This window comes from Protopterus annectens, chromosome 12.part0 (genome assembly GCF_019279795.1).
Source record: "Protopterus annectens isolate FY-2018-M chromosome 12.part0, PAN1.0, whole genome shotgun sequence".
NCBI lineage: Eukaryota > Metazoa > Chordata > Ceratodontiformes > Protopteridae > Protopterus > Protopterus annectens.
The window spans coordinates 491675203-491689224 of NC_056746.1; the positions used below are offsets into that span (position 1 = coordinate 491675203).

A 14022-nucleotide genomic window follows, 5' to 3' on the forward strand; every position below is an offset into this window, starting at 1 on the left:
TGAACAGGTATCTACACTGGTACAAGACAGATTATCTCACATGTAGTTAAAATGCATGCAGGCTAGGAACGCATAGTGTATCTGTAGCAGTAGATTAAATAAAGTAATGGAAGCACTGCTCCAAACCATAGTAAAACAATGCATTTTTTCCTTCCACGTTCTTTGTTTTCCATTTATATAATATATTGTGGCAACTTTTCTGTACTGTCATTCTTTATATCAATTCTTCAATATTTAGTAAATTAGAAAGGTTTCCTTTTACAGAATTACAATATTATGTTTCCATTCAGAAGTCACTTCTGATAGTTCAGGATAGCGATTGGATTGGGGGGGCTCTTGCTAACACAACATATTACATTTATAAGAAGTTGTGTTTGTGCTTAGAATGTAACTACATTAATGAAGAAGCTGTAGAGTTTTCAAACAATTTAGGTAAGCAACTTCAAAAAAAGAGATGAATGCCATGAAATGCCGTACATTGGCAGCACTGAATGACAAGTTCAGTACCCATGTTATTTGTAGTCAATTTAAAACAAAATAACCAGGTGTATATCCTGGGAAAGTAGCATAACATTGTTGCAAAATGTTGACAGAAAGGCATCAACAGCTATCTAGTCTGCCCACATTGTACAACTGTGGATTCTTAGATTACTCACCCACTATTTATTTTCTATTTTTGATCCTCCCCCCACCACAGTTTGCCCCATTATTACTTCCGGCAATGTGTTTTATTTCTCTGCTATACTTTCATTATGATAAAACTTCCTCGTATTAAAACTGAAATTTAATGCCTTCAGCTTCATGTATTGATGCTCTCCTTCTTCAACCATTTTTTTTCAAAAATTGCTCAGTTTTCAGTGCTTCATATAGTCATTTACTTATATGACATTTCTTCTTTCTCCCCTTTAAGAATATAAAGTGTTAATTTCATGTAGCCATTTTTAATAGCTGTTTTCATCCAACTAAGTTATGACTATGTAGCCCTTTTTATAGATTTTTACAATTAACTAGGCTTCTTTTTTCTGTAAGTACATCAAAATTGTATTCAGTACTCTAGCTGTTGTCTAAGGATCGGTATAATTTTAGCATAACACATTCATAGCTGTAAAAGAGTTTTCTTGTACTGCTATCATTTGGAACCCATTCCCATTTGATAATCCATAATGGATAGGCCACTACTGTGGCCTTCATGTGCCATTTGTCTAGTTTAGTCGCAGTCAGTTACTGACAAGAAGGAACATTATTTTTCTTGTACCAGGTTCAACGGCCAGGACCTGGGTTAGCTTTCAACTTGATCAGGCAGTGTGAAGCCAGAAGAAAGGTCAATACACACAAGACATGAGAGCAGTAGGTTGCATAACAATTTCAGGCAGCTGTTTTAATCATTTTAACTTCCAGTTAAGTTTTGTGTGCAGACTCCAAATGTACTTGTCTTCAGGATGTACATTCTGCAGTAACAGTGTGATTTTCAGTGGTGGCTGGTGACTTCAAATCAAAGGGGGGCTGCAGGAGACAGCTGAATGGGTGGGGTCAATGGAAATGGGTGTGGCCAACTAGAAAGGGGAGGAGCTTTTCTCAAAACCACAAAAACTGGAACTTTAATTAAATGCTCTACCCTGGGTGCCAAACCATCATTATGAGAGTCCAATCAAGACAAAATGAAGTGTAGAAGAAAAAACATATTTCAATCCATTGGCTGCATGACAGCTTACTTAATATCTAGATGGAAACAAAAAGGTTGTGAGGCATGAAAAAATAAATTACTTTTTAAATACATTACTGGAATGCTAGTCAAAATCAAGTATAAGAATAACAAGCAGCACTCAACTCAAACCACTTCTCCTTGTACTCCATTCTAGTTATAATTTATATTCAGCTTTATTAAAGTACCAAGTAACATGCTGAAAGTAGCAATCTCTGTGATACCCCCACTTGTAAAAATGTTTCTTATCCAAAAAAGACCTGCTGCCTGACAACAACTATCTACTTGTTTCATGAGGAAAACATGATCAAAGTAAAAAATGAAAAGCAAACAGGAAACAAGCTCAACATACATTGCTTAAAGGATTACTGCACAGGATATGGACCGCACATGATAGATTGGCATTCTGTTTAGTTTGCAAGTAAAGCCTGTAATGAGCTCTTAAAATGTAATCCTGCCCTTTATTACAAACACTGTCATATGCATTTCAATACCCAAGGCTTATATGTTATCTAGTTATGTAAGTATTCTCTGCATGGCAACAACAGAAAGGCTTTCAATGTTAGCAATTCTTTAACAGCATGCTTATTAAAACTTACTTGCATCTTACAATCTCAGACATGCTTACCAGATAGTCATTAAAGCACTGCTACTTAAACACAGAGCAACAGGCACTTTCTGAATAATAATAAGCATAAATCAACAGTATAAAATATGACAGAAACCAGAACATTCTGCAAAATCAAGGACAGATGAAAAGCCATTGTATTACTTGTGTCTACCTTAGATGGGGGGATAGTCTGCACATTTACACTGCATAACTGCTCCTTGCCTTGCTTGGACACATCCAGAGTCACTACAAGTGGGAGTGGGGTGCAACAAGTATGTCACAATTTGAAATGTCTCTGGCTGACTGTGATGGACCTGACACATTTGTCATACCTCTCAACCTCAGAGCAAGAAATCTGGACAAAGCCATACATAGAAGTGGGACAAAGGCCCAAAAATAAGGACAATTTTTAAATATTGCTCTTATAAACTTAGAAAGATAATAGAATAGTAGGTCTTGCATTAGTATGAATTTTCTGAAGGGTATGAAATCTGAAACTGAAATGTCTGTCATTATTTTCTAACTTCAGTCGTTAATGATTTGCCACTAATTTGCCAAAAAAAACCCACAATTTTATGAAAAATGGACCAAAAATGTGATTCAAAAATATAAAATAGCCACACAATACAGCTGGGAACCTGTCAAAGAAGGAACACTTTTTAATATTAGTACTGCTAACTTGAGCAGCTGACAAAATAAAAGAATCTACATGCATTTCTGAAATAAAAGTAATCTATAACTGATTATTACAGTTATTTATTAATTGTAAACCCTCCATGTTTTCTTCCAAAATTGCCATTTTGCGGAGGGATTATTAGGGGAAGAGCAACATTTTGAGCCAAAATCGGGGACAGTTGAGAGGTTTGGATATGCCTAATTCTATAAAGCAATTTATTTGCATGTACCTCTCAACTTGTTAATGCAGGAAATCTGGACAAGGCCAAATATATGGGGGGAACATATAAACAGTACTAAAAATTGCTCTTGCATAAAATGAGACAGTTGATCGAATAACAGGTCTTGCTTTAGCATGCATTTTTCTGAAGGTTATGAAGTCTGAAACTCAGTGTCTGTCATTATTTAGTGACTTCATTCCTAAATGGTTTGACAGAAAACCACAAATTTTATGAGGAACAAACGAAAAATAAGAAGCAAAAATCTATTCATTCTGCAAAAATCTGGACAGTTGAGAGGTATAGTTCAGCCGGGGCTGTCTTTGAGTTTGCTGCCCTTCCCCCGTCACAAAATCATGGTCGAATGGAGCTCCCCCCCCCCCCCCCACAGCCATTACAATGAACCATTACTTGGCTATTTCACCTCATTTACCATAAACACTAATGTGCATACTGCTTTACTTCTGCGATGATTTGGACGTCATTTAAAAGTTTTATTTTGCATTTTACAACGCAAACACTAATAGATATCATATCTGCTAAACAAAGCAATGCATTCTCACAATGAGAACAGACTTAGCATTAAAACTTCTCTGCCCTTGAAAACTCACAATCACTGAAACAGCATTGAAACCCACATTCAAAGAAAATACATTTTGCCAGTGGCAGATTAACTTTGGGTTTGGGCTGTTTTCAAATCACAGGCCCCTTGCACACGAAACATACACATGCTCTTTCATACATATTCCTGATTGTATTAAATTATATTCCTTGTACAATACAGTACAGTTTTAGAGTGTGTTTTAAATTTATTGTTTTGAAAATTTTCCAGTAAACAATGAAACAAAATGCATGCACCAGTAATGATAAAACTGCCGAATTCAGAACATTTCCATCATAAAAGTCTACTCAAACTTCTACAGTCCACCAGTATCAGTACATATGCACAATCTCTGAAGAAGCAAAAGTCATCTAAATAATTCCACATTAAAGAGATCTGTAACTAATGAAGAGGTTGCTGCTAGCAAACAACTTTGTATTTCATTGTTTCATCTACAAATAAAGTGCCCGTTACCCTTGAGGAATAAATTGCCTATCTTACACTAAAAAAATGATAAGCTAGCAATATTGTAATAGGGAATGGATGGCAAACTGATAACAGGTTCATAGTTACTAGGTATCTTTGCATCCACCCCTTTTGCAACACAGTACAGTATCAGAAATGCATCTATCTACTGTAGGAGTAGAACCCACAGCCTTCTGCATCAAAAGCAAGTATACTACCTGTTGTGCTATTAACAATGCAAGCAGACTCACCATAAGCAGCACTAAACTTTTTCTCCCCTGCAGCTCTCAGCCCCTTGTAAAATCTACTCACTCAGTTGTATCTCTGAACTTTGCAGCACAAAGAAATCTGGAAAAAGCCAAAGTTTATTGTGGGGGGGACAAAAGCCCAAAAACCAGGGGCACATTTTAAACATTGCTTGTATAATGTTGGAAAGTTGCTTGGATAAAATGCTGTGTTACCACCATACATTTCACTGCCAAGCCTTAAACCCAGGACCCTGTGCAAAACAGTCAGAGCAACATACCACTATGTCAAATCAGCTGTCTTGTGAAAGAGGAAGACGGAAACTTAAATGGCTACCACTTAGTGAATTCAGTTCTCACCATAGCACAGCTGTCAACCTCTTAGCACAAAACACCTGAACAAAGCCAATAATGGGTGAATACAGCCCCCCAAACATTCAGTGAATTCAGTTCTCACCATAGCTCTCAACCTCTTAGCAAAAAACACCCGGACAAAGCCAGTAATGGGGGAATATAGCCCCCAAACATATTCAGTGAATTCAGTTCTTACCATACCTCTCAACCTTAGCACAAAACCTGGATGAAGCCAATAATGGGGGAATACAGTCCCAAAACTAGGGACAAATTTCAAATATCCATCTTATATACTTACTTGCTAGAATAAAAGCTTTTGTGTTACCATGCACTTTCTGAAGAATATGAAGTCTGATATTCAAATGCGTGTCATTTTTAACATTCGTTAACCAGGAAAGTCTGACTTGGAACAAAAGCTAATTTTTAGCAGAGGCCCAGGGAGAAACAGTCCGGACAGACACATGTCTTTGTAAGATGGGAGGACACTAGAGGAAACAAAAATAGGGAGGTCATACAGACTCCACACAGGAGGTAAGGCACCCCAGCCAAGAATCAAACCAGAGAACATGTAGCTGTCAGGCAACAATGCTACCACTGCACCAATGCACTACTGGCTTTGTAAGGACACAAACATACAGAAACCACAGATTTAATGAGGAACAGACCAAGTATGAGGGAAAAATCTGCAACATTTTTACAAATGGTGGTGGGTAGGGAATTCATGCTCTTGCCACCTGGGACCAAGGTACAGGGTTCAAGCCTTATTCTCTACCCACCACCATGTAGCACCTGGGGTATTTTACACACACACACACATACATATGTATTTTAGCAGTACTTTAACAACTATGGCTATGCATACGTACTCAGCATTTTTGTCTTTCCATCAGAGCATAACTGATGCTGCATGCAAGCAGGCTTAGCATTTCTGATTATTATTTAGCCCATGGTAACAGTGTTTTGATAGCATTTGGACACTGTCATCAGATGTAGTTAAAGCCAAATAGTTTTCTGCTGTGTATCTGGGACATCCAGGAAATGCAGATACAACAATGCCTTGTTTTGACTTATTGATACAGTTCAATGAACATTTTTCTTAAAACCGCTCTCATTTTATTTTACCATTATTTTGGGCTAAGCCCTGATAAATGCTCGAAATGTTTTCTTATTCTTTTGAGATCCTGTAACCTGGAGGAGCTGAACTTTTACGTGAAGTGAAAAGTGGGTAGTTATACAGTTTGAATGACATATTGAACAGTTGTATTGCTTGAGTAAGTAGCAGGTGTTCTCTTTTTACATTCAGTAGAATGAACCAGTTTAGATCATATATATTATAGTTTATAACATTAGAAACACACCTGTAACAGATTTCTTTGATTACATGGTATGAAGGGATAGACTGGCAACAAGCTATTGCTTGCTAGATTGGTTCATTGTCCAGATGAGTCACATATCATGCTAAATGTGAGTTTTGCAGCACAGGAATTATTTAACTTCTGTAAACCTCAAAGGCTTGCTATGTTCTTATTGAGATTTGCTGAAATAGCTCTGCTAATTCTTGTGTTTGAGCAGGAGAAAATCCTAATTTCACTTTACTTAACTGTTACAGAGTAAGTTGTAATGCTTTGCTGTGGACTCTTACATACTGCCTCAATGTTTGTCATGACCCTGTTTTACAAGGAATATAGAGATTTTCAACCTTATTTGCTCAACACATCTCATCTCATTTGAGTTTTACATATACATAAATAAGTCTTACTGTTTTCCATGTCTGCAGTTAAGAGGTATTAGAATTGCATTTAAGCTTGCATTGATACTGCTGCTTGTCTGAAGATACTGTGTGTTGTTTTGATGGTATATAGTCTAGCAGTATAAGACCAGCTGTGATGGTTTACAGGGAATAAAGCACCGACTTATTATCACTATGTATCAGATGGACTGGTCAACTAGATGCCTGTGCACCTGAAGGAACAGTCAGAGCAGGACGGAGCTATGCCTGTCCTGTGAGGGAGGGGAATCATCCTAGGGCCATCCAAGTCTACAGTCCCACCAAGGAGGAGCGATGCTGACAAATGTGGTTTTGAAGGAAAATATTGGCTACTAAGATACTTCTGAGATGGCTCTCATTGTAAGTGCATAGGAGTGGGCATCCATATCGGTATGAACATTGTGGTCCCAGAGGTGATGCAGCTTCTCCATCTCACTGCTCAGCAGCCAACAACATTTTACATTACCAGACTGTGCATCTAAGATGCTTGAAAGATAATGGGCAGGATTCACGAAGGCTTGCACGGAGTCTAAGAGTAGTGTAAGACTCCATGCAGCCCTCGCAATCCAGGAACAGCCCTAAATTCCGTGTAAGAGACCAGCTAAAATGTCTCTTACATGGAGTGGGCGTGGATATGCTAATCACCTCACTTGCAGCCAAAAGGCATGCAAATGAGGTAGAGTAGTGATCCAGGAAGCCCAAAGCAGCCTGTGTAAGAGCCGTTTTAGCTTCAGAAATGTACTCAGTTGACAACTGAGTACGTTTCTGCAAAAAACACAATGGAGCCATGTCAGCTCCAAATAAAGGGTGCATATGTGTCAGGCAGCATGCCAATGGCCAAATATGTGGCCATTGGCAAGGTACCCTGATGCAAATATGAGAAATAAATATTTTTTTTCGGCGATGTTTAAAATGCAGTGCAGCCCCGCGCAAACGGGCTGCGTTGTATTAAACATAAAAATGAAGGTTATAAACCCACAAATGTGGGTTTTATGCAATACATGGATTTACAATGCAGGGACCAGCAGACCAAAAACAACATGGCTACCGTTTAGTGGTTGCTAAGAGGGGAAGCTGAGTCTAAGACATGTAACTAACCATTAGTAGGCAATCTGATGTAAATGAGTGTTAGGATACTGAATTCCACTGTCACATAGCAAATGAGCACATTCTGAGTAGTGTAAGAGATACATAAGGGGGAGGAATAGAGTAGGAGATAGGTGACATCACAGGAGGGAATGGCAGAAAGAATGCAGTTCATTGGAGGTCAGTGTTACATGACAGATGTCAGACACATATCATGGAAAGAGGAGTGCCACAAGATAAGCATGGGAAAGTCAAGAAATGGAAGATGTACACTGTTGCTTACACCAAAGTTTCTTGCTGGGCGTGCATGAGCACGTGTGCGTGCCACGAGGTGCGAGTAGGGCAGTGTGTGCACGTGTAAGGCAGACTGAGCATGTGGGAGCTTGTTGGCAGACTTGTAAGACTGTTTGCGCTGGTGTGCGCGCGTTTTAACCCGAATAAGCAGATTCTGAACCGTGTAAGCATGTGTGCGCGCATGTAAGCCACTGTGAGCGTGTTGCTCCCCCCTGAGGAAACAGAAAGGAAAAAGGAAGCAACAGAATTAGTAGGAAGCTAGCAGGGAATACTGCTGGAGCTAGCAGGTGAAAACAATTAGAAGCAGGCAATTACACAGGCAGCCAAGCACTTAAAACTCTGCAAACAGCAGTGCAGGATGTTTCTCTCAAGAGACACTGCAAGACAGGAGTAAGCTATTAGAAGTGAAAACTGAAAATGCTGAACTCAGAGCAGAAATGCTAGGGGCTGCCATAGCTGTCATAAGGAGACATAGGCTACTTGCTGAGGGTGGTGACAATGCAAATGGTGCCAGACAACCCACAGTGAGGAGACGGAGAAGAGTGTACAGGCCCAGGGTCACCTACCACAGGTTACATGAGCTGGAGATAGTAGAGCGCTATAGAGTGGACAGAGACCTCCTGCAGCAAATTGTCGAGCTGTGCAGGCCACGCATCACACACAGAACCAACAGAGGGGAACCCATCCCAGTGGAAACCAAGGTATGTGTTGGCCTAAGAATACTAGCAACAAGTACCTTCCAGAGACCAACTGGTGATATGATGGGGATATCACAGGCATCAGCCTCCAGGGGTACTGCACCAGTTCCTGGATGCCATGTCAGCACATGTCGGTGATCATTTATATTTCCCCAATGCCCGTGAGGTATTGGCCAGCAATATGCGTCTCTTCCAGCAAATAGCGGAATACCCTGAGGTAGTGGGTGCAATAGACTGCACGCACATATGCATCAAAGCACCAGCCGGTGAGCGGGGTAGGGCCTACATTAACATTAACCTCAAGGGCTTCTCCTCCATCAACTGCCAGGTCGTGTGTGATGCCCAGGGCATAATAATGAATGTGTGTGCTGGCTGCCCTGGGAGCTACCATGATTCCTATATCTGGCATTTGACGCAGCTGTACCAGACATTTGCCAATGGGGACATCCCACATGGACACCTAGTGGGGGATGCAGGTTATGCACTGGAGCCGTGGCTGATGACACCCATCAGAAATGCACACACACCTGAACAGGAACGCCATAATGAGGCGCACGCACAAACACGTAATGTAATCGAGCGTGTGTTTGGGCTGCTCAAGTCACGGTTCCGGTGTCTGGACACATCTGGTGGAGCCTTGCAGTACTCACCAACTGCATGTACCCAAATTGTCATGGTATGTGCTATGCTGCATAATATGATCTTGCGAAAACAGCTGCAGCAGGACCAGCATAGGGCCAGGCCTTACAGCCCCCCACCATTGCCAAGGCCATCACAGGCAGAGCGTGACTCGGAGGAGGAACAACCTGAGCCTGCCCCAGTAGGCAGAAGGAGGCATTCCCAGTATGCCCTGGCCTTGGCAAAGAGGCAATGCATAGCACATACACTGGCTCAGTAGGAACCCTGGGAATGATACCTCTCTCTGACTCACTCATATAATAACAGGGATGCCTAAAATGACATAACCTGCTCTCAAACATGTACAGGGAGTGGAGTATGTGCATCCAACAGAGGCAGCCCTGCAGCACCACCTGAGGCATGAATGCCATGTGTTAAGCAATGTAACACCATGTAGTATATGCACACTTGATGACCCTGACTAACATCCTACCCTCACCAAGCATGATGCCACAATATGACGATGAGATGATCAATTGCAATAATTGGCTGAAGTATTGCAGTTAGTCAAAGGGGATCCAATGTGTGCCAGCCTGGGATGACATGCTGAACATGACATGATGATCCACCTGCTAGGGGTGGCATGCACCTATCAGTCCAGGCCTTATGGATACTGGCAAAGGCTGTTGTTACCCACAGCATGCCCTGAATAGGTAAGGCTCAAAACACAAACCCACCTACATAGGTATCACAAGGTATAAGAACCTAGATGTAATGCTACCCAATGCCAGAAGTCTAAACAGCAAGATGCATGCAGTCTAAACTCCCCCAGTATGGAGAATGTTGATATCTGTCCTGTAACAGAAAACTGGGTCAAGGCCCACAACAGCACCCTAACACTACCAGGTTACACCTCATACTGTGCTGTACAGCCTCAAAACATGGAACAAGCTACAAAAGGAGGGTGACTAGCAATAATTGTCAAGGATAACCACACCCCCATGTTGGTACCACAACAAGAAGCAGCATGGACTAGCCATGGTCAAGTAACAGTGGCTAAAACTGCCTCCCAGTTTATAGCCTGCTACAGACTACCGACCTAACACCAGGAACTGCACCTGGCCTATGTTGGAATACATGAATATATCAAGCCCTCCAAACCACATTATATTGGGTGACTGAAAATACCCAGACATAGACTGGGAGCATTATACTATCTCCAACACTGTAGGACAAAAGTTCCTAGAATCCATAAACCAAAATGCCCAGGAACAACGTACCACTCCCACAAGAGGGGTAAGCATACTGGATGTGATAATCAGCAACATGGGTACTGGATGGCAAGATGAGAAGTGTATCCCTCACTGGTAAGACCAGACCATAGAGTAATCACACTGGATATACACATCCTGACCACAGTCCCTGGCCAGAAAACCACAGTGAAAAACATGTGTAAAGCAAAAGTTGCACTCCTCCAAACTGATGTGGAATCCATTAAAGGCCCTGTGCAGGTGCAAAATATGGGCCACACCTCAGGCATTCCATGAACACTGCCAGGAATGCTTGCATTATGCAATCCCAAATAAAACCAAGACACAATGCCATACACGCAGGCATCTGGCATGGTGGACTCCAGCCATTAACAAACCATGCAAGAGAATGAGGAAGCTACTACATGATAGAGCAAACATAAAAAGGGAAGTAATCACTGATCAGTAGTATGGCAATAAAATATGTCCACACATACAATCCACTAAGGCCAGCTACAACAAGTTGAATCTGTGAATCTTGAGGCAATGTTACACCTGCCCCAAGTACACAGACAACCCTCAACTCCCCCCAAGAAATACAAATATATGTGAGAGATGCAACCATTTATCCAAACTGGAGGCTGAGCTCCCTCAACTCAGTACTGTCAAAACTAGTCAGGAGGAGAAGGTAACCACACACACCACAAACCCAGTCCCACATAGACCTATCACAACTGCAAACCAAAGACATAAACACAGAAAAATATTCCCAGAGGCCCTAATTACAAACACACCACACCAACAGAGGCCTCCAAAGCAGACACCCAAGCAACCACAACCTCCAAACATAGCACATGCAACACATAGTACACAAAGCTGGTGTGCCAAACAGTCACAGGCCAGAAGGAGAAACAACATGCCTGATACAGTTGTAATAGGTGACTCCATAGTCAGACACACTGCTGTCCCGCTCACCAGACTGAACAAGGGAAAGGGTACAGTAAGCTGCCTGTAGGCTGCTACAATACGCCACATAACACAAGTACGCAGGTCACCCCAAAGCAAGTAGAAATATGATGCAGTCATTGTCCATGCTGGCGTGAATGACCTGAGATGTACCTCCCCAGACTACATGAAAAGAGACATAGATGAGCTCTCCGATTATGTAGTCCAGGCCGGTATGACACTGACCATTTGCAGCATCCTACCCTCACAGTACAAACACAGAATGATCAGCTTTAACAAGTGGCACAATTACTGGTGTCATTCCAAGGGGATCCAATGTCTGTCTGCTTGGGATGTCATGCTTGACAAGCCACGCTGCTGTTCCAGGGATAGCTTGCACCTGTTACCCCTGGGCGTCTGGATATTGGATAAGGCTTTTGCCACCTCCATAGAGCCTTTCATAGGCAAGGCTGAAAAGACTAACCCACCACCCTAGGAAACATAAGTGGAAAGAAACATAAGGGTAATGCTGACCAATGCCAGACGTGTAAACCTCAATATGCATGCTCCCGAGGCCCTCCCCAATATGGAGAACATTGATGTCCGTGCAGTGACAGAAACCTGCAGCAAGCCTCCTGACAGCACACCAGCACTACCAGGTTATACCTCATATCACGCGTTATGGCCCCAAAACCTGGACCAAAACATAAAAGGAGGGGGAGTATCCATATTCAGCACAGACACCCATGCGTCCAGGTAACTGACAATGCACGAAGCATCGGAGACCACCCATGTGCAACTAACCGTAGGCAAAACTGCTGTACAGTCTGTAGCATGCTACAGACCACACTCTCACACACAGGAACTCCACCCAGCCATCCCGAAGACACTGGACAGTATGAATGTCCCACCAAATACCAAACAAGGTACTCACAAATTACCACATAGGTGGTAAACCATTATGTATGGAAGGAGTAATCAGGGACCTAGGGACACAAGTGGACAGTAACCTGTTATGTGACACTCACATTGCCAACGTGGCTAGGAAGACTGTCTATATTGGACACCGTATCATGAAAGGATTCACATCTATGTCAACAGAGGTTATTGTGCCCCTATACTGTTCTCTTATCAGACCCATAATCTAGTACAATGCCTCATTTGGGATGTACCTTACCTGACACCTGCAGCAGTTAGAAAGACCTCAAAGGTACCTCACCAAGAGGATAAAGGGTCTCAAATATATGTCATATGCTGCCTGGCTGTAGACACCCCAGCTGAATGCAGTCACATACTGCCTACACAGAGGCATTGTATGCCTGTTGTACAAGGCCATGTCCAACACAGGAGTAATGGACATGCTCCACCCCAGAAAACCCAAAGCCATCGGAGCTGTGAGAGTGAGAGATGTCAACCTCAACACATAATGAAATAGGATGTGCTGGAGGGACAGATACATAACCCAGAGGCTCCCTACACCCTGGAACAGAATACCACTCCATGTTAGGCAGAGCCCCTCACTGACACTCTTCAACAGGAATCTTGCCAAGTGGATGGATGATCGTAGATGTACACTGGGGGTCTTCACTGTGTCACGTCCAGACAGAGGCACAGTAAAGTAAATCATAAATGGCCATAATATTCACATATCAAGGGGTGGTGAAAGCCACACACACACTCTGGCTAGGCTTATAAATGCCCTAGGGTGGATAGCCTAGTATGAACCTATGAAGATACAAATTGTACAGGACACTAAGGATAATCACAAGGCTTTCTTAACTGATGGTAGGAACCTTGTTGGGAATTCGCAGATATGCTGTGAATCACTCAAATATTACAAACAACATACCAAACACACACACATATTGCCAACATCCAACCTGACAGGTGCAGTGCAAACCCCCAGAATGCAAAATATCTATCCCAGCAGACTGCTGGCCCCCTGACATTGCAGATGCTGAGGTAACAGCCAGCATCTACAAAGCAAAACACACAGCAGCAATGGTATGAGATGGTGTCCTGGGCTGAGTCCAACATGGACTCCAAGAAGAATGGAATGCCAAATCACACTACTGCTCAATGTCAGCCTTACCACAGGATATGTACCCAAAGAGCAGTGTACAACAACAGTCGTCCTTCTCAACAAAGGTGTTGCCTGAATGGATACTGCAAACTACCACCCCAGAATCCTGACAAGCTTGGTCTGCACAGCTATGGAAAGGATCAGCATGTACCGCAGACATAAAGATATTGGGAACCTACTGACACCGGACCCTACCCAGTGTGGCTTTCTTAAGTGCAGATCCTACCCCTTAAACATGTTTGACTCATTTGAAACAGTCATTAAGGTCATTGATGAGGGCAATGTGGTCCACACAGCGTAGCTGGACCTTGCAAAGGCTTCCATACAATACCCCACGTGTTCATTATAGATAAGCTCACCAGCTTAAATATAAACCCCTATGTCAGTAGAGGGGTTGCAAACCAGACCAA

General features: G+C 42.3%; 1 protein-coding gene across 3 annotated transcripts in view; it reads left to right on the forward strand.

Annotated features, from left to right (window-relative positions):
• The window catches only part of ABAT (4-aminobutyrate aminotransferase), a 1409217-nt gene that overhangs the window by 1320833 nt on the left and 74362 nt on the right, over window positions 1–14022 (forward strand). The gene's annotated exons all lie outside the window — the stretch shown is intronic.